This window comes from Arctopsyche grandis, chromosome 10 (assembly GCF_051622035.1).
Source record: "Arctopsyche grandis isolate Sample6627 chromosome 10, ASM5162203v2, whole genome shotgun sequence".
Taxonomy (NCBI): Eukaryota; Metazoa; Arthropoda; class Insecta; order Trichoptera; family Hydropsychidae; genus Arctopsyche; species Arctopsyche grandis.
This window is the reverse complement of record NC_135364.1, coordinates 8,294,607-8,320,750: the sequence shown is the minus strand read 5'-3', so window position 1 is coordinate 8,320,750 and position 26,144 is coordinate 8,294,607. Positions and strand designations below refer to the sequence as shown.

At 32.6% G+C, this 26,144-nt stretch overlaps 1 long non-coding RNA gene across 1 annotated transcript in view; it reads left to right on the top strand.

Annotated features, from left to right (window-relative positions):
• The first annotated feature begins 3,243 nt into the window (after window positions 1–3,243).
• The window catches only part of LOC143917992 (uncharacterized), a 128,881-nt gene continuing 105,980 nt past the window's right edge, over window positions 3,244–26,144 (top strand). The window contains exon 1 of the long non-coding RNA XR_013261093.1: window positions 3,244–3,367. This is a non-coding gene — a long non-coding RNA (uncharacterized LOC143917992). The remainder of the gene's footprint in view (window positions 3,368–26,144) is intronic.

The window sequence follows — 26,144 nt, the reverse complement described above, 5'->3', positions numbered from 1 at the left end:
AATGCCTTTCAGGGCTTCGCCCCCCGCGCCCCCAAGATTAATTGCCGTTTAGGGCTTCGCCCCCCTTAGTTAATGCCTTTTAGGGCTTCGCCCCTCCGCTCCCCCATGATTAAATGCCGTCTAAGGCTTCGCCCCCATGATCAGTTGCCTTTTAGGGCTTCGCCCCCCACGCCCCCAAGATTAATTGCCGTTTAGGGCTTCGCCCCCCTTAGTTAATGCCTTTTAGGGCTTCGCCCCTCCGCGCCCCCATGATTAAATGCCGTCCAAGGCTTCGCCCCCATGATCAGTTGCCTTTTAGGGCTTCGCCCCTCCGCGCCCCCATGATTAATTGCCGTCTAGGGCTTCGCCCCCCTTAGTTAATGCCTATTAGGGCTTGCGCCCCATGAGGCTGGGCCCCCCGGGCCCCCTTCGGGGCCCCACGGGGCTGCGCCCCTTGTGGCGCCCCCTTTTGAGCCCCATGGGGCTGCGCCCCATGAGGCTGGGCCCCCCGGGCCCCCTTCGGGGCCCCACGGGGCTGCGCCCCTTGTGGCGCCCCCTTTTGAGCCTCATGGGGCTGCGCCCCATGAGGCTGGGGCCCCACGGGGCTGCGCCCCTTGTGGCGCCCCCTTTTGAGCCCCATGGGGCTGCGCCCCATGAGGCTCGGCCCCCCGGGCCCCCTTCGGGGCCCCACGGGGCTGTGCCCCTGTTGGCGCCCCCTTTTGAGCCCCATGGGGCTGCGCCCCATGAGGCTGGGGCCCCACGGGGCTGTGCCCCTTGTGGCGCCCCCTTTTGAGCCCCATGGGGCTGCGCCCCATGAGGCTGGGCCTCCCGGGCCCCCTTCGGGGCCCCACGGGGCTGCGCCCCCCGGGCCCCCTTCGGGGCTGCGCCCCTTGTGGCGCCCCTGGCGGGGCCCCATGAAGCTACTCGCCTTGCGCCCCCGCGGGGGTGAATCCATTGAAACGAAAAAAAAAATCGGCGCCCATGGATCGAAAAAAAAAAAAAATCGAATCACGTGTTCGATGACGTCACCGATCTACGGACGACGAAGACGACGACGACGACCAAGGATACATACATACATACAAAGTCTCTTTCCAAATTATAGATTAGATTTTAAGTTATAAATATGATGTTACTTCAACGAGTAATACGCTGTCGGTTGCAATAGTTGGAATTCCAAAACTAATGAGAATTGAGCATACCCTCACCAACACACGTAATACGTCAAAATCCAATTAAATCACACATTTATTTTCGTACACATGAACACTAGGCCGGAGCGAAAAACGTGAATTTTGGATTTCCATAGATGGAAAATGTGGAAAGATTAAATAAAAAATTTCATTGATTTTAAACAATGTTCAACTGATTTATCCCGACAAAAATTTCGTTTAAAAATAGGTTTTTTTCATACTTCTCTTATCGAGAACATTTTCGATTTTTTATTATTAAAAATATATATAAACGCTCAATATTCACCTATTAGAGTTTATTTGATTATATCTTATGAGTTTATAATCGATATTAATATAATAATATTCGATTATAATAAGTTTTGACTGATGAACTAGAATTTAAAGTAGTCGTTTCGCTCGAAAGTCCAATGGGGAAAGCGTTTATTTCAGAAAAATCGACATTTTTTTTATATTCCCGTGACTATTTTGAAAATAAAAGTGGTAGACAGCTTCTTTGAATATTAACCTTTAATCTTTTAAAACAGTTACGAATTTTAAGAAATGTAAGGAAGCCAAAATGACCTATTTTGTCTTAAAACTAGAGATTTTGTGTTAAAATAGGTCATTTTGGTCTCATTATAATTCATAAAAATTTTAATTTATTGGGTATTTTTTTCTGTTCAAATTAGAGTTTTTTACCCAATGTAGCTTTCTACAACTTTTATTTTCAAAATAATTACGGGAACATGAAAAAAATAGTGATTTAATGGAAAAAACGTTTCTTCTACACCCTTTGTATTGGGAGTATCGAGCGAAACTGCAACTTTGAATTCTCGTTAACCAGTCAAAATTAATGATATTCGGCTGAATTAAACTGCAATAAATGGATATTGAGCTATTTTTAAATAATTAATAATCGAAACCACTTTCGAAAAATATATACATATATAAAAAACTTCGTTTTTTGAAATTTTTCGAGATAAATCGATTGGTTGTGGAGGCACAGTACATTGTTTAAAATCAATGATTTTTTTTTATTTATCGACCTCATGATACGAAGCATGTTTTTCTCTAGCTCACTTCATAAAGATCGAAAATTTGTGTTTTTCACTCCGGCCCATACATATGTATGTATACAGTTCCGGAAAGCATACCGGAAGTGGCGGCTCGTGGCTGATTGTGTAATTTAGACAGCATCCGAGTGAAAACTGGTTTTTGGTGGCCAGAATTTTCTCTTCGTGTTTGCTACCTGCAAATTTGATTAAATTTCTGAAATTTCTTCAAATTACAGTTGCAATTATTATATCGTGAGTACTTTGTGCACAAATATCCGCGTACACATTCAGTTTAAATTAAAGCATTCCATTCGAGCTTTGATCTTGTCGATATGCAATATAACTGAGGAATGGTAAATGTTTTCGTCTCATAAATTATACATCATTTTCACTAATATTATTTCAATAAATTCTATTCCATGAATTTTATACGATTCATTGATACATAAAATATGCTTTCTAATCAGTATGACACCAAGATAGACTTTGTTTCGTGAAATTCTATTTATTGACATTCCGAAAATTCAGCAATGCAAATGCCACTGTTATATTTTTTCAGATAAACGTATAAAACATAAACCACCGCCTTTTCACCCCTTTTCAACCCTTCTATCTGTCTGTATATCAACTTGAAGCTGTGGAAACCTAACGGTATCTCCCGGGAGTGCATTCAATGCGAATAAGAGTTCTTTCGGAGAAATTTTCGTTTTGGAAAGAATTGATTATATTTCATGGAAATATTTCCTTAGGGTGCTGATTTTTTAATGTATTTTTATAGCCTTCAAAAAAATTTTTTTTGGTCTCTAGAAATACGTGAATGTATTACGAAGTAAGTTATTTTTAGTACTATCTATGTATATAGTAAATTTTCAAAAAAAATACTTTAAAGTTGAGTCAGAACAAATTTTCAGTCTGAGTTAATACATAATTATTTGAAGTTCGTTATGTTTTTAATTTAAAAAATCTAAAATATTTATAGTGAAGAGTATTCAAAGGTAAGTGGAGTCAGGTCGAGGTACAAGAAAACACGCAGGCAGGTTCCAAGACTTTATTGCTGCTCATCCGGTGGAGGTCAGGATCCGAATGCCACCGTTCGAGAGCGCACCATACTTATAAATATTCAGCGCTCAGCGCATACACGTTATGACACGTAACCATGTATAGTCATTGGTCAAGGAGTCGGGTGCAGCCATTGGCCGCAACGCCCGACTCCACCATTGGTCGGCGTCACCATGACGTCACCGGTCTACGGGGCGTCTCTCTATGTAACGTTACAATAGTAATAAATGTTTGCGAATTTGTCTATATATTCAAGCATATGTACATATATGTATATATAACTATACAAATCATCTTTCAACTTATATACAGCCATCAAACTTAGTACACTAACTTTTTTAACTTTCATCTCTGATGATCCCGACAACTACAATAAGTATATTATCTACAACTATGATATAAAATGAGTTAAAACTATTTTTTAACTTGATGTATCAGATTAGTACTTTATTTTTGTATTCATACATGCATACATGACAGAGCTTAGTTAATATTCTCTCTGCCAATTTTTGCTCCTGTTAAGATTGAATAATTTAATTTATACTTTTATAATCTTAAAACTTTACATTGTACGTAGTAACAAGTATATGAAGTTTTGTCATCATGCGAAAATTCAACCTCGATATTTTGACTTATTTGAATCAAAATCGTTTTCATGGTTGAAAAAAACTGTGTGTGTTAGTGTATATGTATTTATATACATACATATTATATTTATATGACTGTGTATTTTGGAGATAATTCGAATCATGCTAATCCTATCTCATTAAAACTTAGTATCGAATACTATGTAAAATTTGTTTTAATTTTTTTATTAATTTTTAGGTTGACCGAAAGTGCTACCTTCCTTTTATGGGTTTCACCTTTTTTATGAGTTTCTAGATTCGGTTATCTCTTAAGCCGATAACGGATTGCTCTCAAACTTTTGAAATGTAACGGCTATTATAAATTTCATACATTATTACTACTTTATCTATGTACGTAGTAACAATAGATGAAGTTTTGTGATCATGCAAAAATTTTTTCGACCCTTAAACATGTGTGTTCTTCACGAAAAACTTCAAGTATAATTCTTGTACCAATGCAATGAAAATAACAAAAAAATTACTAAATTTAATAAACAGTAAGTGGGATTTTTTTCTCTTAGAAAGGTAAAAATGTTGTGCCCACTATTCTGTCCACACCCCTGAACGTATCAAGCTGAAAATTTATATTTTTATTCTTTATGTACTAACTTAAAGCTGATAAGGTTTTGGTTAGAATTCGTAAGCCGGAAGTAGTTTTTTTTTTCATAGTCTTACCGTAACCGGAAGTAGTACTTTTACTCTGAACTTAATAGGTTTCTCTCCGAAAGCTTTCAGCATATTGAACTAAAATTTAACATCTATAATTTTCTCCTTTGAGTCAAGTAACATAACAAATTTAGTGAAAACCCATCAACCGGAAGTGGCAATTTACTCTTTTTTGCTTCTTCTTTTACTTTTAGAAAGCTAGTTTAACCCTTTTATAAAAGCTTTTCGACCCTTCGAAAACATACAATATAATTTTTGTATCAATATTTTTTCATTGTACATATTATAGAAAGCTTTCAGATAAATAGTTGCTTTTCATTAAAACTTTGAACATTCCCAATAACTAGGGTGACCATATGTATTTCATTCATCCAGGACCAAAAAAATGTGTTGCATGTTCAAAAATTTTATAATTTTTCCCTCAAATGGCCATTAATATTGTCCAAGAATTATAATTTTTTCAGAAAGTACAATTCTTGTTACCAATTACAATAGCTACAATTTTTCCAAAAATATATTCTCGGTTTCTTTTAATTAATTATATGCCACTGCAAATTTTTATTTCTTTAATTTTCATTTCTTCTTCTTTTAAGTAATATAAATTTTAGCAGAACGTATGTACATGTATGTATGAAATATATGGACATACATTTCTGTAAAAGAAGAAAATTAAAAAAGATTAAAAAATAAATATACAATAATATTGTATTTTACATTCATTTCAAAATAATTATGATGAAAATTCTATCACAAAATTATATAAATGCATATTTATATAATAATATTTGTATTTGGGAAACAAATTGATTTGAAAAAACAAGGAAAAATATAGAAAAAAAAAACAATATCGTTTTTATTTTTAACTAATGCACTGAAATCTTATGAAATTTTACGAAAACTATGGGACGATTGCAAAGAACACAAAAAACGGAACTGACTCGGCCAAAACGGAACGTATGGTCACCCTCCCAATAACTAACAGGCATTAATTGAGATTTTCATTAATGCAATTTGAAATTGTTGATTGTTATTTATTATAGCGATAGGTTTATTTAAAAATTGATACTATCGGTATTTATTTTTTTAATACCGGTATTACCAAAAGCTTTTTCGGTCAAATATTGATACTACCGTTATCGGTAATTTCGGAATTGCAATCCCTACCCATAACCTACAATATACTGGTATGCAATAGTTCTACCAGTGCTATTTGATTTTTGATTTTTAAATGCTTTTTATTATTACTAAATTATATTCACAATACATCTTATATCTATTTTAATAGATATAAAATAGATTTAATAGATATAAACCTAACCTAACCTAACCATTTTCTATTTTACAATTTTACAATTTTATTTTAATTTTGTTAGTAATCATAGTACATATAATATTATTCTAGTACAGCATAATATGAAAAAGAGCTCAAAAACCTATTTAAAATTCTTATAAATACTCATAATACATCTAATACAAAATATTAATTAAAGACTATCTAAATTCGACGATCTAAAGCAGATTGTGTTTAGGTAATCTGTGTTTATACCTATAAGGGTATAGACATTTTATTGTAACCACCGAGACTCTTCACAAGTGTGTTAGTATGGTTATTAGTGATTCTGTCATTGAATCTACTGTTTAGTTTGTTAGTAATGTCTGTAACTAACGGAATATTATTAATGGCATAAAGTTTTTTCTAGTATGTATGGGTGTGTTATAAATTATTTTTAGGAATTTGTTTTGTATTATTTGTAGCTTGGAAAGTTTAGTATTCGAGGCGTTATTTCATACGGGTGAAGCATAGGTTAATAATGGTAATACCAGCGCGCGATATGATTTTATTGATAAAGAACTATGGCGATTAAATATTGGGTATATTGAGGATCGCATCGCCTTGCATTTCTCTGCCTCAATGTGATGTGTCGATCTCATTATTTTATCGAACGTTACTCCTAAATATTTTATTACTATTATTTATTGGGTACTATACAATGTATGAAAACAATCATGCGTGTTTGTTTACTGCGTGTTATTTCGGGAAAATTTCTCTCTCACTGGAAAGTCAGCCGAGCGTAACCCGTTAACCGCCAAATTTATCTAAACATTCGCTGAACACTTCTCGCTTATCCGTTATTAAAGCGAGGGCCAAGCTGTTTCGCGGGGAAGGACTGATAAAAAAGAGGCGTAACTGCCAAGCTTCCGGAACGGGCGGGATGAGGGCTCATTTTGGTTTTTGGCGGGCTAAATTTGCCTCGAAAGGAGAGTACGAGAGCGAAAAAGAAAATCTATCGTATACATACGCAAATATTGGTGTATCTATGTACGTTACGTATGTACTTGGTTACACACACCCCGTACCTCTACGCACACGGCGCGGTCGCTTTTTATTCGTGCGGCTTCTACGCCGAATAAATCACAAAGCCACATCTGTACTACGGAGGCCTGTGAATAGCAAAGGCTTGAAGTAACATTACTCAATGGGCGACACGAGGGGTAATTTATGGGGACAAGGAAGGTTTCATATTTCAGTCGCAAATTAAAAGTGTAACGAAGACTTTTCATTCGAGCTTAGAGATCTCTAGCGTCGTAGCACTCCCTTCGCGAACTTCTCCGACGCTTTTGAATTATTGCTCGTGTTTCGCACCCAACGCTCGAAATCGACCGATAAATCACGGCGTAGAGCTCTGCTGTAGATATTTATTCCCCCTGTATTATTAAAGCGTTTATTAACATCGACAAAATGTACTTTAATTAACTCCGGGAATCCTCCCACATACACGCATTATAATACATTAAAGAAAACCGTAGCCTATCAACAAGTTAAGAGCATTAACCGTATTGTCTTTGACAAATGCGATTATTCTGTCGTAGTGTCGTTTCACGTAATTAACATTCGTAATGGTGTGCTTGTTTCGGCGTAGACTTAATTTATTAATAATATCTGCGTGCCGAACAAATATTGCGTGGCCGTTTTGCGTCTAGGTTTAATAGGTAGGACATCGGGGTGTACCCTCGTTCGTTCAAAATTAAGGGATAAGGGACTGGAGCGGGGATGAAGTGCGTATTTCAGATAATGGCCGCGGATAAGGGCGGCCCACGGAATTGCTCAATATTCCGAGAAAATTCCTAAATTTTCGATTATTAGGTGAAAATTAACTTCGAGTCGCGTCGACTTGAGAATTTTCACTCGGCCATTTATTATTATTTATTATGTTTAATTGTTATTTTGTTTTTTTTTGTGTTATATTTTTTGACCATTGTGGCGCCTTAGGAATTTGTTATGCCACAATGATCTGTTTAGAATAAAATAAAATAAATATATAAATTATAATATTTCAAAATTTCGCTAGTGAAAATACAATTTCTGTTAGTCAGATAGTGAGTTCAGATCTTTGAATAGAATTACAAATTCACTTCTCAATATTAAATAAGCGAATGATTAGCAAATAAGTGCGTTAAATTTTGAATGAAAATGAAGTAATTTTGCTATATTAAAATATAACATTTATAAAATTTTAAGTTGACAACTATCATACAAAATAAGAAGCCTAAACTTAACATAAGTAGAAGCACGGTGTACAACATAATTCTTCAAAATATTTTCAGTTATGTATCATCTACAGAATCGTAATTACGAATATTATTATTAAGAGGTTTTTTCCCGTTTTTTTTTTCACAGTAATCTTCCCCGACATGCATACAACACATCCTGAAAGTTCCATCGTAATCGGTTTAGTAGTTTAGAAGCCTATTCGAGACAGACAAACATTGACATTGATTGATTGATTCGAGACAGACAAACAAATGTTACCGAGAATATAATTAATTTTGTGAAAATTCTGATTAGAATATCCACCCCCGAGTTTGATATTTTTTGTAAAAATTTCAAAGGTTTCAAAAAACCTCTACTCGACTCTACTCGATAAGATTATAATAATAATTTATTTTTTGGATGTATTTATTTCACGTAACAAATAAAATGTTTCACTTCGCTGATTTTTATATAATTTCGTAGAAAATTAATTATGTACATAAGTGAATATGGTAAACAAATAAACAAATACCATTTAAATTGTAGCTTTTATCAACTCTCGTTAACAATTTAATGGCTTTTTAAATAGCTCCGGGAGGAGGGGGAGGGTGTATCTGAGAATTTGAATATTTTATGATCATTGGAAATACTTATGTTTGCAAAATGTAAAGGAAACAAGCTCGGTCCAAGTATTATACATACATCAACATGTTGCATAAAGCCTAAAAAACAGCACATGCGTTGTTTGAAAGTATGTGTTTTATGTGTTTATATTGTATGTTGTTTGACATTTAACCTTTGTAATTTATTTTTTAAACTCGCGCAATTCGCAAAACAAGTCGACGATATATTTTCGTGTCGCGGCAATAACTTTAAACTTCTTCCAGTGTGTTGGCCAGTTCTCTTCCATTTCGATTTCGCATAAACAAGAAAAGGATAAAACTTTATCCTTTTCCCTGCGCAAACCAATTAAAACAATAATTACAAACTTTGTAAGCCCTCGCATTAACCGATTCTCGCCCGAAATGAACAATTATATTTATATTTTCGAAATAAAAATATACAAGTATATAAAATGTTCAGTGAGTCACATGTATTTCATATATACAATTTGGTAGTTTAATATCGTAGCGTTTGCGTTGTATGTATGTACATACATACATACATATATACGAGTGGGTCGGTTGTTTGAAGGTAGACAGCATAAATTTGCTTTACACATATTTTGCATAATTGATGATTAGTGCAAACTTTCGAGCTTAATATTAAATCTCGCAAATGGCGCCTTAATTAGCCATATTGAAGCTGCTGGTCCATTAAATCAAAGCCCAATGTAAATATTACATCGGATCTCTAATGGAAACTCTGGCGAATTAGATGAATATCTCGACTGCAGACTTCATCCTGTTTTTTTTTATACTTTCATTATTTTAATAAAAAAAGTACGAAAAATCTTAGTTATAACATAACATATGTACTTATTCGTACTAGAAAAAAAGTATATTTATGTACATATATGAGAAAATTCACTGTTTTGTCACATATTCGAAACGAGCATTATCTGACCTACACGTTCGTGACTTTTATTATTTTTCGGGTACCATTTCATGATTTACTTTGTCCATCTTTTGGGTACGTGCGTGATACATTTATTATGTGTGCTTTGGCTTTTACGTAGACGTGTTCCTGTAACAAACGAGCTGGAACTGACATCTATTTTGTAGCAATTATTAATTCAACCTTGACCTGTGTATAGTACGTATACATATATATGTATATATTTATATCAATACCATTTAATTATTTAATCTTGACCTTTCTACCGAAATACTTAAACTGTATTTATAACGGCAGCAAAATTTTTGATCAGTTATTAATCACAATTGGTTAATCAATTAAATAGTCAGTTAGATCACGTTTTCATTCAATCGTGTTTTTGGCCTCAAAAAACTATTATGTGTAACCGAACTTCATATATTCTGTAACGTTCCAATAGTATTTCTATCTTTTTTTTTTAATAAATAGGATGATAACGATGTAGTCAACATCTCGATCAATATTTATTCTTTTTTATTCAATTATAATTTTATTAAGTTCTATCACAAGTTTATGAGAAATAAAATAATTCATTTAAAGTTGAACCTTTAAATTTTTTATAATTGTTAACTATTACTGGACGATGAAACTATGAACTTGAGAGAGACGCGTACATAATAAGCTGTTTATGTCCAGTTCAAATAAAATTATATCGCGCGCTCATATTACCATTATTAACCTATGCTTCACCTGTATGGAATAACGCCTTGAATACTAACCTTTCCAAGCTCCAAACAATACAAAATAAATCCCTAAAAATAATGTATAATCCACCCATATATATTAACTTGAAGAACTGCAGTAGCTATTAAAATAGATATAAAATGTATTGTGAACATAATTTAATAATAATAAAAAGCATTAAAAGAAAAGAAAAAAAAAAAATATATATATATATATATATATATATATATATATATATATATATATATATATATATATATATATATCCATTTCAAACTGATTGAACTGGACATTAGGAAATTTTTAATGCCACGATAGTCCAAGCTTTAAATAAATATGTAAATAAAATTATGACTAACTGTTTTAAATGTTTGTTTTATCACAAACATTTTATTTTGTTTCAATATAAACAATTTAATTAAAAAACTGACAGCCATACATTTGAATATATAGGTATAATCAATCTTTATATAATATCAATTTACATATAACTGACCATATAGATTTTAATATAATTACTGACACAGGCATTCTACAGTATTTCTACTAATCTGAATCCGCATATATGTACATATAATATATTAACTGTATATAGTTCTATTATAATTAAATATTGGCCGTTTATAACGTAGTCGGGATATAAAATATATTATATAAAGTTGAGTTATTATAGAGTTCGAACGTCACATACGGATTTCTAAAATAAAAATAAACACTTAAGAATAAAAATAAACGGTTTGAAGCATCGTTCGCGTTAGATATTATCGAGTGAATTTTCCGCTCGAGCTGCGAAGATATCTAGAAAAACTATAAAGATTTTCACGAGACCTCTATATATCTCGACGCGACCCTTTTCTGCGAATCTTTACTAAATTTTTCCCTCCGTATGCTATCTTGGAATGATACGTAACGCCTTCCCCGAATCGATTCACCCGCACTCTTATCGTATAAATTATTTTAATTACGTTGAAGGGTGTGTGTGTGAACACACGTATATGTATAATATATATTTATGTAGTTTTCAGCTGAAAATTTCCTTAATCCCCGTGCGATTTTATCGGCTTGTGAACGTTGTGTGTAGACGAGACCTCCATCCGTTTCGCGTGAATAACGAGGTATATCCTTAGCGGCACCACTCTGATAGCAGTTTAAGGTCCATTAGATTTATTTTCCGCACTCTTCTGAGAAAGTCTTTAAGAAAAAAAAACCACCTAGGGATCGCTCTTAAATTAAATTGAAGCGACCTCATTTTCGCAGGCACGGACGCTCTTTTTGGCGCTCGCGCACCAATTTAACGAAAAATAAAAATAAAAGCAAATGAAGCGTAAAATTGCCCTTAAAAAACTCCTATGTCCATTCTTCCTTTTTTTAGATTTTTTTCCACTAGCATAACATAAATATTTTATTGTGTCTGAGCTGTATACTTTTTTATATTCGTCATATACTAGAAAATACGATGCTGTACACTAAACTTCAAATATAATAATAATCTAGCATATTATAATAATCGTAAATTTGATATCAAAATATGTGCCAATTTTGAATAAGCTTTTGGGTTATATATGTAAGTAAATCGAAATGTTTTTTTTGTACTGAAATTTAATATATGTACATATGTACATACATACATTTGAATTTAAATTATATTTTTGTTAGTAATTATTTATTTATTTAAGTTTGGACCATTGTGGCATTACAGAAATCCCTAATGCGCCACAATGGTCGAAGGGAAAAAAACTTACATTATTACAGACAACATGCATTATTAAAAACAATATGGAATGTCTTGCATTTACAAGAACCAGCTATGAGGCCTAATATAACACATTATATTTAAAAACAAAAGGATGATCACAGGCATTGATAATCTACATTATTATATGTAGTATTATATTTTAATGTTAATGTACAGCATAATAGGTAAGAGAGTTCAAAAACCTATTTACAATTCTTATTAATGGTCATAATACATTTAGTACATACATATACATATATATATATATATATATATATATATATATATATATATATATATATATATATATATATATATATATATATATATATATATATATATATATATATATATATATATATATATATATATATATATATATATATATATATATATATATTTATATATATATATATATATATATTTATTTATTTATTATACAAGTATTGTATGTTAATATACAAGTATACCACAGTGTCTTTACAGGTCACCCCAATATATATATATATATATATATATATATATATATATATATATATATATATATATATATATATATATATATATATATATATATATATATATATATATATATATATATAATTCTTATTAATAACCTCCCTAGAGTTTTATGTAATGCATCATGTCTCTTGTTTGCTGACGACGTTAAATTATTTTTTGCTGTCAAGGATGAGAGGCAAGCCTCTCTCCTTCAAGCTGATATTAACGCTGTCTTGGAGTTCAGTTCTAGTTTAGGCCTTGAACTTAATTTAAACAAATGTGCAATTATGAGTTATGGACGTGCACATTCACTCTATTGTCACGGATATTCCATTAGATCCGTCTTGTTGAAGCGTGTGGAATCTATTGTTGATTTGGGTATCACTTTTGATCCTCAGCTCACCTTTCACAACCATATCAAAAAAGTCGCTGACGTTTCCTTTCGTCGACTTGGATTTGTTTTGAGATATGCAAGATTATTCTCCAATCCTTTGTCTTCTCGCTTGCTTTTCAATTCGCTTGTGAGAAGTAAGCTAGAGTATAATGCGATTGTGTGGAATCCGCATGAAGCAAATTACTCTCTGATGATTGAGAAAGTGCAAAAAGCATTTCTTCGTTTCCTATATAGGAAAGAATATGGGTATTACCCATATCTCTACCCCACTCCTTTCCTTTTGGGCATGCTTGGGTTTAATTCCCTTGAACTTCGGAGAAACTTCTCATTAATTCGTTTCGTTCTCCTGCTCTTACGTGGTAATACGTCATGCCCGTTGTTGCTGGAGCAGTTGGGGCTTTATGTCCCTAATCACTATGTGCGTGGTAGACATCATCATTTGCTGGCTGTACCTCCTGCCCGCACAGTCCTTTTTCGAATGGCTCCTATTCCAAGAGCTATCCGACTTCTTAATGAAATCGTTGCTGCCGAGACTGAATGTGATATTTTCCACCTTAGTGAGCGTAAATTGTCGGAAATTACTCTAACCCATTTATCTGGTAGTCTGCGCTCATCATTGTTTTCATGATTGATTGTGATTTATGAGTGAAATTTTGATTAACTCTCTTCCATTTGGGCCTTACAGGGATGTTTTGTATTTGTAGTTGTTTCTTACATATTTATTGAAACTGGCTGTAGGTGCAAGGCATTCCTTATGCTATATTTTATTTGATATTTTTACTTTATCTGTTATTATAAATACTATTTTTTATGTATGTAGATGTATTTATGTTTATGTTTAATTGTTATTTTGTTTTTTTTGTTTTTTGTGTTATATTTTTTGACCATTGTGGCGCTTTAGGAATTCCTGTTATGCCACAATGGTCTGTTTAAAATAAATAAATAAATAAATAAATTAAAAACAATATGGAATGTCTTGCATTTACAAGAACCAGCTATGAGGCCTAATATAACACATTATATTTAAAAACAAAAGGATGATCCCAGGCTACCAGACAGGCATTGATAATCTACATTATTATATGTAGTATTATATTTTAATGTTAATGTACAGCATAATAGGTAAGAGAGTTCAAAAACCTATTTACAATTCTTATTAATGGTCATAATACATTTAGTACATACATATATATATATATATATATATATATATATATATATATATATATATATATATATATATATATATATATATATATATATATATATATATATATATATATATATATACATATATATATATATATATATATATATATATATATATATATATATATATATATATATATATATATATATATGTACATACATACGAATCTTCAGTACGCTTTTTACAATTGCAACAATTTATTTATTTATTTATTTTTAAAGTTCATATTTTATTTATCACAAAAGTGCACTCAGAGGGTGAGTGGGTTGAACGGATGAAAATATTTTTATTGCAAATTCAATAAAACTCACTCCAACTGTCTAAAAATATATCCAATGAATAAAATCCAGCTATTTTTACATATTTCAAACCCTCTGAATTGCTTTGATTTTTGCATTTTTGCAAAATAAAATCGATAGAAAGCCCCCTAGCTCCGCCCTTAAGTACTTTTAAACATATAAAATGCAATTACGAATACATATTTAAATAATCATATTTTTTATATTGTATGTTTCAACAAAATTTTAAAAGCTTTTTACCGCTCATATATGTATACATATATGTATGTACTACTTAAGTCTACATTTATACAACTTAAGTATAATTCAATATCCACCTATTCAGTGATCTATTTAACAAATTGTGTATTAGAAAAATTATCGTATTTTAATGTAAGTGTTTATAGCATAATATGCAAAATAACTCAACAAAAAACCTGCATACATACATATGTACAATAAATAACGAATGCAGAACGCATTGTTAGAATGAGTAGGCTAGTCCAATTACGTTAAACATTTGGTTACAAAATTTATATCAAAATAAACTTGGATACAAATTAGTCCAAAATTGCATGTATTTATGTATACTGGTTCTTTTCAAATCCAATTTTCTTGCCAAATTTTTGCTAGATATAATTTTTCAAATCCGTTTGATGGAAGAATTTTTCGAGTTCACTCGAAAGAGTAAAGCGCTCTTTTTTTCTTGGAAATTGAATTAATTCTTCTTTCATATGTACAATACAAGGCATCCTTAAATATGTATGTAAATATCCTTATTTAGGGCGCATTACGTTCGAATCGGATTTCTTTTCTCTTAATGATGACTTTCAAAGAAAAATATGCGTATATTTTTTGTTCTTCGTGGGAGTTGTGAAGGGTGTTATGGGGTTTGAGTGTCGTTCGCTCTCCTTTCGGACCCTTCGTTGGCCAGATTTATCGACAACGTCTTGACCGCTAAAAGGCTGGCCTTGCTTTGGCCGAACCCAGAGTTTGGGCAAACTACCCATTTGTCATCCCTTCTCAAACTGGGGCCCCCGAAGCGATAACGCGCAAATGTATTTCTTAATAAGTGACACGTTTGCCAGGACGGCACTTTTATATTACACCCCATTAAAATACCATTCGACGATTTTTACACACGTCCGCATTATTATGGGCGTATTTAGAATGAGGACTATCTGCAAACTAAATGATCATTGATTGTGTAATTTCAAGAGGCCTAAATTTGCTTCGTACGTATGTACATACATAAATAATTTACGTACTTGAAATATAATTTGATCAAATCTCCGACCGCTCGTAGAGCTTTCAAACCACTTCAATATCGATTTGCGACTGGTGATAGCTATTTGTTCGTATATTGAATTCAATATATTTGCATTTTTATTTTGAATTAATTGAATATTTTTACATATACATTGCTCTTCATAAAAATTCGATCTCTCGGTTTGTTTTTTTTTTCTATATTCACTCTCGTTACAAAATATTTATAATTTGAATTCCTATACAGTTTAAATGTGATATTTAGTTTTAATTACAAATTTTCAATTCGTAACAAGATAATCTTCACTCACGACAGATTTCTTACGACGCAAAGAGTGTGGTATTTGGTCTGAAAACCTGGCCAAAAATATTTTTTTTCGTTTTTTACCTGAAAATAGCTTTCTGTACTATTACATGCGAGCTATTGACGATTTTAAACTATGTTCAATTTTTTGATAATGTATCAAAATTCCTCAAGTTTCGCAGAAGGGCACTTTGTAACAATTAGTGGTGTTTTTCTTTTAAATCTTTCGGTGCTTCCTCTTATTATATCATGTTGATGCTTTCGGATCATGGATATGACGGAATCCTCAAAAACTGGAATATAAATAAATAATGAAAATAGGTAAAAAATTGGAGTTCCAAAATACGCTTAATTATTATTGATAATTTTTTTAATGTGAAAATTCGGGCAAACTTTGTATTACTAGAATAAAAGCAGACATTCTAAAATTTCATATCACATAAATTTAATTCGGCTACAATAAGCACAATGCGTTTAAAAACATCAATTTGTACAAAAAAGTAAAAACCTAAAGAGAAAACCTAAGTGAAAATAGTAAATAGAAATTGCTGACAGGTCGAAACATGTAAAATAAAATTTTAAAAGGAATGAAACTTAGTTTAATCTAGTGTACATACCATTTTCTTCAACTTCAATACTAAGTTTTTCCACCAAACATATTTTAACATAAAACTAATCACAAGGAAAGGTTGTTAAACAACAAAATGCCGCGAACAAAAACAAGCGTATCACATAAATGACGGGATTCGACTGCAACTACAATTGCCTAGTGAGCTTAGCCCATGTAATGTTATATTTATCTACCTGCTTTGGCACCCCAACATAAACTCAATTTTTGAAAGTTAAAATATTTGAATTTTGGCCAGATTTTGAGGCCAAATATCACTCTGTGCGACGATATTATTCCGCCGTTTTTGCATTTTCGCTGATTGGTTATTTGATTCTTCCCGTTTCATTTTCGGTTTACCAATAAATCTGCAGTTTCGGCAAAAATTAACGATGTTTACTAATTTCAAAGACAATTTAATCCACTATTTTATTTTTAAATTTTTATTGAATTTGAATTTTTGGAAAATTATTTACAGCGATTGGAAAATTAATTATAGCTATTGGACGCGTCCGTCAATTAAATGGCCAGGTGTTTTAAACGCATGCGTATAATCCATCATATTCTATTATTAAAAATATGTTAATCAATCGCGTATCAAAGCCCTCATACATTTGCAACGTTACATATAAATATCATTATTGCAATACCAATCTCAACGTACATATATATGATTATGCCCATATATCAAGTATCAACCGGTATGTTCGTCACTTGAACTGTCGATGTACAGATCTCAACATATGAACCATTATTTATTTATTTTAATTAATCTCACAGGAAACCCTCCGCCCTCCTGGCCAGAAACATTATACATTTGATACAAGTATTGTTCAAAGTATACATTATACAAAGTATACATTATTATTATACAGTATTATACATATCAGCCAGCAGTTTGGCTTAGTGATAGCGTATATATTTAGCATCACTGAGGTCATAGGTTCGTGTCCTCGCCACTGCTGGTTAGATTTGGGGGTTTTGTGACTCCAAATCGATCGTTTCTCTATCAGAGTTTGCCAATTTTATCTGATCATTGCTGAAACGGTTCCTGAAAATTGGTATTAAAAAATCTAATCCTGTTGTCACAAAAATCTGCCTGTGTATAATTTGTATTAATTATACACAGTAATCTGAAATCCATAGATGTCACTATGATTATTATTTCTGATTAATTGTTATATTCTATATATTCTGATTGTATATGTATGTATTACTGTATTTCTGATTTCTGGTTGTTTATGTATTTCATTAACCCGTCGCTTTAGAGCAAATCTGTAATGGCGAGTGTGTATTGATTTGTGACAATAAAATAAATAAATAAATATCAATTAATATCCACAGACACATTTGTAGTCAAAATAATTAATGTGCAGCATTTTATACAATTCAGCGAAATTCGAAATTGCTTAAAACTCGATATTTGCGAGAAAATAGGTAAGGCTGCCAATTTGTTGGAACTTTTTCAATGAAAATCAGATAAATTGGCAAAATCTGATCGATGATCATCTGGAGTCACAAATCCAAGGTCTGGAATCCAGCAGAAACCAGTGGGATTTGAACTTGGGACTACTTTTTTTAAAGAATTATATGCTAGCCACTAATGTATTCTACTGGTTATATTTGAAAGTGGCGGAATTCCAATTTTCAGTTCCAAAAACACTTTCTGTTTGACTTAATTCACAAATTGTTATCACTTCCTTTAATTTGATATTTCCAGAATCTCGTAAATGCAGAATAAATGTATTACAGGCCACCAGTATTTTTAAAACATTATAAAAAACACAAAACATTAAATTTAATGTCTTACTAGATATCTCTCGAAATGGAGAGAAGTGGACTTATGGCAATTTCAAATATAAAGGCTCATATATAAGTGAAGTACTTATTGGATTTGTATTATTTTTTTTTGTATGCTTTTTAAAATATATTCAATTCGAATCTAAAATTATTCAAAAGAAAATGAAAGCTGTGTCGATCATTTATATTGTACCACTTTCGAGGTGCTTTTTCAACCGAATCGGAATCGACCGATTTGGAATCGTTCTAAAAAAATATTTTAAAAATACTGATTTTACATGGAAAATGATACTACACTTTCAAAGTAAATTTTCGTGACGTGCTTTAGAATTACAGCTTGCAGATTGTATTTTGTGTTGCGTAGGCTTTCAATGTCTGCCTGTAGATGAATTAACATGAGTGCGATAATCTTTCTGACATTCATTCTGACAGTTAATTTAAAGGTCGTTTTTCGCAACAAATTTGCGCGGAATTAAACCGACAAATAAATCTCTTTCAAAGCGTAACGAATTAAGCTTACGTCGTTTTATTTTTTCCACCGCATACAATTTATCAAATTTTGCAAAATACATGCCAAACTGAGTATTCGCTTAAGCTAAACGCTCTCACACGCTTAAACTCCGCATAGGTGTATAAAATTCGACGGATTATTTCAGCTTACACGTAACTGAAAACTGCTTAGCTATCGGAACGCTTTTGCAGTAATGCATCGTCGCGCAGTGAATATCAATTGCAGACTCTCTCGCTAGATTAATTAAATAGATTCATGTTTTATTAAGCACTCGTATTTCATATTGAGGCGATGGAGAGAAGAAAAAGCCGCTCAAATATATTTCGCACACGTTCGAACGCAATGCCAGATATATACGTACAAGTTTTCCATTCAACGGTGGAAACGGATCAAACTTTTCGGATCGCTTCTACCCCCTAGCCCCTGCGCACTCCTATCGTGAGATGGAATTTATTTTTTTCGACTTCGGCCATATAAAACCTCCCCTGACAATGAAAAGACGTTGGATCTTTATTAGTCGTTTTATAAATCCCGGGGTATGTGGGAACTAACCCACCGGGCGCATACGAAACCGTACAGTAACAAAGTATCCGAAGCCGTAGCGCAGTTCCAAAAAAACAATCAAGACGGATTATCGAGGCTTTAAAAGGTTTCGCATACACTTTTTATTTTAGCTCAGCTTGCTTCTGCTCATACGTTTCCAAAACCCGTACGAAGAATTGGGCATTTTTATGGACGCAATGAAATAAAAGACGGTGGCCGGTTTAGCCTCACCGACCTTTGTTTTCAATTCGTCACACATTTTCAATTATGTTTTATTTCATTTTTCATGTTGGATCACAGTGGCATTACAGGTATCTACAATTCATCAATTCATAATATTTATATAAAATTAGTAAAAAAAAAATACAAAAGACAACAACAATTAAAACAAGAGTAAGGTGCCACCCCACTTCTGTTGACGGATCTTCACTTAATATATTTTACTACTTCATATCAGGTTAAAACATATACATATGAAATTTCAGTTCAATACACTAGGTTTCGAAGGAAATCATAAAATACCTCAATTCTAGAATAAAAGTAGGTACTACTTCGGGTTGAGGTAAAAATATTGAAAAAAAATTCGGATGTGACCAATCCATGACTTAATCAATGTATTGGAGGAATATAAGAAGTATAAATATATATATATATATATATATATATATATATATATATATATATATATATATATATATATATATATATATATATATATATATATATATATATATATATATATATATTAATTATGAAACATACATATGTATGTACATACACCTTCACACATACCGGCTTTGAAAGCATTGTCTATACAAATTGAGTGCAAATGTAGGGACACTTGCACAAAACAAAAGTTCTACTTCCGGTTTTCGGATTTTGTTTAAGTTTTTTTAATAATTTAACATCATTATAAATATTATAAACATGGATTATCAAGAAGATAAAATAATGAAATATTGTTTTAAAAAAAATTACTACTTTCGGCTTTCGAATTTTAACCAAAACCTTGTCAACACTAAGTTAATACATAAAAATACAAATATAAATTTTCAGCTCGATATGTTCACTAGTGTGGAAAAAATCGTGTGGCTTCAGCTTTTTTGACTTTTCTAAGAGGAAAAATTCCCACTTCCGGCTTTGTTTATTCATCAAATTGATAGAAGAATTATACTTGAATTTTCATGTGAAGACCACACATACTTCGAAAAAAATAATGTAAGAAAAATCAAACAAGAGTAAACTGCCACTTCTGGCTAACGAGTTTTCACCAAATTTTATATATACATAACTTGATATTAAATATATACTTTTAGATATGAAATTTCAGTTTAATAGAAATTTTACTGTGAAAAATATAAAAAAAAACTCGATTTTTGGGTTACTTCCGCTAGAGTAGTATTTTAACTTACTATTTACTTACTATTGTTACTACGTAAGAACATACATAGATAAATTTAAAAAAAAGATCCACAAAGGGAAGTAGATACTTCCCGTCAACCTAAAATTTTACATCTATTTATCTCCAAAATAGACACACATACTAACACACACATATTTTTTCGAAATCACGAAAACATGAACAGTGATCGTTTTTGAATAATTCAAATCAGTCAAAATCTCGATGTCGAATTTTCACACTATCACAAATGTTCATCCATTGTTACTACGTACATTTACAAAGAAAAAGTAAAGAGATTATAAAAGTAAATCTCAATATAATTGCCAGTGAGAACATTAATTATGCACTACCAATATGCTGAGAAAATCAAAAGCAATATATATACACTAACAGTTTGATTCTTTTACGGGCAGAAAAACTTTTCTCTACTACGCTCGGGGACTTAAAATTTTAACTCTTCTGAAATAGAGGGATTGTGAATTTTATCCGTCAAAATCTGTATTTTTAAATTAAAAAAAAAGACAGAAAAGATGTATTATATAATAATATGCGCACATGAATACGAGTAATAATAATCTAGTCACGTGTTGAGTTTCGGCAAATGTAATCATATCAGTCAGAGGATACTTCGAGAAGTGATCGTTTATGAATTCGTTTGCATCAAAGTTTCAAATAATATTAGACGTTTTCATCCTGCTGTTTCTTGGCAGATGCGATGATGGATGGGATAATTATATGATTGATTAGGCTATACGACCCCCGTAAGGACTTGCTTTTACGTAGGAACTGGTCTAGGATTAGAAATCTAATTCAACTCGTGACGAACCAAATACTAGGCGAATGTATATACATATATCGATATATTGATTTGGTAAATCATGTTACTTTATTTTCAAAAACCTTTGTTATGGATAGAAATTTTCAGCAAAATGTTTACGTATTGTACAATATTAAAACCATTTTAAAACTAGACCCACTTTATAAGTATCTTACTGAGCTAACATAAACGAATTTTATCAACAATACTTTGAATTTGATTCCAGAGGTGTTTGAATTTCAAAAAAAAATTTTTCACTTGTTTTTTTTATTCAATTTCAGTCGACAAGTAACGAATGAGCCTAACACTGGGCAAAACTGTGCTCGAATATTTAACGTTTCAATTAATTGCCAATTAATACAATTACATCGTTTGCGAATGCAATTTTCAATAAAACTAATCGAAATTCAAGTGTCGCCTATAGTTTTATTGAATATTATCGCTTGTGAATCCGTCCTTCGTATGGCAGCATTCTCGTATTTTGTTCAGAAAAATGATCATTCGTACCGATAATTAGTAACTTTTCGCCACGTTTTGTGATAAAAAGTGATTTGATTGCAAGTCTTTCATAATAACTTTAATTATTTAGTTGTGTTGACATTTTCTTCGCGTGTGAAAAATAAACTCATTTGTTTTTGTATAAAGTGAATTTAAAATTTGAAAATAATTGATATAATTCAAGATGCTTTAAAAATACATATCAGTGTTTGTAAAATTGTAATCTCTTTGAATGCACATTGAAGGAGATGTTTGGCAACGGAGACAACATAAAACTGGTGAATTTTCTCGTTGCTTAATACATATTGCTGACTAACTTTATTTAATAATGCGTAAACGTCAATTTTTTAATATCATATTACTTTTTATGTTTCAGTGAAGGTAGAAGATTTAATTTAACTCACGGAGATAATTTACCTGTAAGCGTATTCTATTTATTTTCATACATACATACATATAAACACAAACAATATAAATCGAGTTTAATTTCCGTTGAAATTTGATTTGGTCTAATATTTCATTTTTCAATCAAAAAAAATCTAAATCTATAAAAATTTACTTCTGGCGTATTTTTATCAATTTTTGGCTGTTTTGGCAATTTTTTTTCGTTGATAGATTTATTACTTTTTGTGGTAAATTTGGGGCGGGGGCCGAAAATTTAAATTCCGCATATATAATCGTATATTTTTACTAACCTCTTATATGTAGGCCATTGTGGCGCATTAGGTTCTTCCTGTAATGCCACAATGGTCCAAAACTATTAAATAAATAAAAAATAAAAATGTTTCACATGGTTTTCGTGTAAGCGGTCATTTTTTATATCCCTTATCTCTTATCCGATCGTTTTCATACTTTGCCATATTGCTCATTTTGGTCATCAATATAAGTTAAGGTATCATCCGCAATCACGATGGTGAAAAAATTTCGTATTAGACACGTTTGAAAATACTGCATCGTATTACACGGTGACGTTTATCTGTCACATTCATCATTAACTTCGGTAGTTTCATTACTTTTCGCCCTGCCATCTCGCTGTCAAATTTTAATTATTTAAACGCCTATAACTTTTTCTTTTTTCACTCTATATTTTATAATTACTGAATCTTTACTTTGTGATCATACTTATTTTCTTGTTTATATATGGGTTGCGCGATTTTGTTGCCGTGCTATTTGGTTTGCGGTTTCGTCCAAGCGATTTCGTATGTAAGGTAAATTATAAAAAAAATCTTTATAAGCAGCACAATTCATGAACCACCGACTGAAGTTTGGGATATAAGTTTTTGATAAAATCCTGAAATATTTATCCACCGATTATTTTAGCAGATTTTTCTTCGCCAATTTAACCTCAAACCGAAAAGTTTCGCCGTCGAATCCGATGCGGCCACCCCTGTATAAATTTACGAATTAGCATGATCGTGTAAATAAAGCTAAATTTCGACGTTTGTTGCTCTACACAAAAGCAAACGTTCGAAATATTTCATTTCACGGCAGATTTATAGTGGGAAAGTTCGCTTGTTTAGAGACGCGGCCGGATTTGAAATTGTATACCTAACGATCAAATACCATCTGCTCACCTATTGGAATCGCCGTATATCTCGATTAAGTACACGTAAATGGCCACTTTACGTCAAATTTAATTGGCCCCGTATAAAAAATGTTTACGACCCCCTCGTCCGCATTAACCTTTTAATCTCTGAGCCCTTCGCACGCTGGACTTTATCTTTCATTAATGTGACACACACATATGTATGTACGTAGACTACGTGGCTGGATATGTTTTACACGTGCACGTACTTATCTATGTGCGTTTCATCAACGTGTAAAAGCAATTACAGCACAACTGTCATATGTATGTATGTACTTTGCATGCGGATTCGTGTATTTCCAGTAATGTAATATTAGAACAGGGGGTTGAAGTAGACGTATAACTTTCGTCACCTCAACGGGTTCAAGTCGAGCGAAACTTTATTTAGGTCGCTTTTAACTTCAATAGGAAATCGTGGTGTCTTCCCCTGCCTTCTTCCGGATGGCGAGGGGTTGACTTGGTGCTCTTGTTGTTCTTCATTAGTCTAAGTTGCTTTGAGATGAGACTTAAGTGCCGGGGAGGTTTTTCTTTGTCGTCGCTCACCTGGGGATTTCGGGGCTTGATTCAAATCTCATCGTGAAACTACTCTGTTATTCACGTCGCAGATTCTCCATAGTGCTTACATCGCTTTGTAGGCCTGATCTCGTTATAAACGCGATAATCTCCGAGTTTTAACCCTGCGAAAACTCTCACGCAGATTGTACACGTCGCGAAGAGCTTCGAAACCACTTTTGGTTTTTCGATTTCGAGAGCGGCTTGATCTTCATTCCGATGTCGTATTGTTTGCGCAAAGTTACGCCTCTTCCATTCTCGCTTTGAGTTATGGCCGTCTCGCGAATTTGCATAAATAGGGCGCAATATTTCATGTGAATTCCTCATTATGTTTTAAAAGCCCTAGATGCTTTTCTATATCCATTCGTGGAACGCTTTTTATCATTCGAACGCTGCTGCTGCTTCATTACAAGAAACGTGTAGTCTCTCGAGAGGCTATTTCTACAAAGAACGGGAGTGGATTAGACATAATAGAAATTTATTTGATATTATATGAAATTTTTAATCAGATATGTTCGCTATTCAATATCCAACGTAGACTAAAATCATACAAAAAGTTACAATTCTGGCAAATTTAATAATACTGTAAGGTAGAGATTAGGTGATTGGTGCCCGTTGGCCACTGGTTTATCAGAACTAATCACCTAATCGAGCTAAAAAGGCCACTGCTTATTAGCGAGCTATATACATCACAACAGCTAATGAAATCTCGCGACCCATCGACCAATAATCTCTATGTGCTGAGAGTAGACGCCTTGTATAAATTTTTGTTAAAATTTGTTCCGTGGTTCATTTGGAGCTGGCTGGTCGACAGATCGACAGCAATAAACTACGTCTGCCACTACAGCGTCTTAAACTCGGAAACCCCTCTTTATGTCCACGCTATAATATTATTCTCACTTATTTTGATACGCCATCCTGGTCCTAGATTAGTAGAGTGCCTTGCTTTGAAAACAGGGGACAAGGTATGGACAAAAAAGAATATATTAAAAAAATATCTTTAATTTTTTAATTAAAATAATGTCTCTTGAAGTGATGAGTTTAATGAATCATTTTTGTGCTAACAGAAATATCCTAAGTAGCCTATTTATCTTAATAGCACCTTGTTTGTGATAAAACCTTAATCTTCTGAATGATTTGTCGAACAACCGATCAAGAGTGCAATGTTCCAAAGCCTCGTTATTTACATATGTATTTCCGCACGCTCCGCACTGATTTGTTCTGGGGGAACCATTTCGTGAGCCGAATATAAAATTATAAACATAAAACAAATATAAAATATAAAATGCTAAAACATAAAATTCTACGATCCCAAACTAAACAATCCCTCAACCAGATCAGTATATTTTAGATAGAACAAATCCAACCCAATAGAAATCCGGTTGAGGAGCTTGATGCCCCTGGCGACAGAGAACGAAACCATTAAATTGGTACGTGCCTCAGATGAGGAGAATAAATCTCGGTATTTAGTATTTCGGAGTTTGCTGGGAACATTTAATTTCAATTCAAATATGTATATTTTAACAAAAAAATAGTTCAGAATGATGTTTGATAGACACAAATCAAAATATTCTTAGTGCAAATTCCATGAATGCTCTAAAAGACTAAATAATTTAAAAAAAATGTTTTGTATTCGATGGAACGCCTGTACATAACAATTCGCCAGTACCGCGAAGGGAACAGAGTTGAGACGGCGAGTACATGCAAGCTAACGACGCGGAATACCATACCATAACAATCCACCACCACTACCACTACCACAGGTAGGG